The sequence below is a fragment of the Gavialis gangeticus genome, unplaced genomic scaffold (assembly GCF_001723915.1).
Source record: "Gavialis gangeticus isolate Ggan-Ray unplaced genomic scaffold, GavGan_comp1, whole genome shotgun sequence".
Taxonomy (NCBI): domain Eukaryota; kingdom Metazoa; phylum Chordata; order Crocodylia; family Gavialidae; genus Gavialis; species Gavialis gangeticus.
This window is the reverse complement of record NW_017728996.1, coordinates 37,563,692-37,563,953: the sequence shown is the minus strand read 5'-3', so window position 1 is coordinate 37,563,953 and position 262 is coordinate 37,563,692.

The following is a 262-nucleotide window of genomic DNA, read 5'->3' as shown; positions in this document are numbered from 1 at the left end:
TTCCCGCTACTAAAAGAAAAGTGATGATGTCAGTACAACGCAAGTGAACACGATCAGCGTACTGAGTCACAGCAATTAAAAAAAAAAAAAAAAGGAATGAAAGGCTGATACTCACTCCTGCTGAACAGTCTGAGAGGGCCTAACAGACACAGGCACTCCACATTAATACCTGTTTTTAACTGAGGAGTGAGAGACCCAGTTTGATGCTCATAAATACGAGAGTGAGAGACATGCTAGGATGGGACAGGCTCCACCTTTCCCC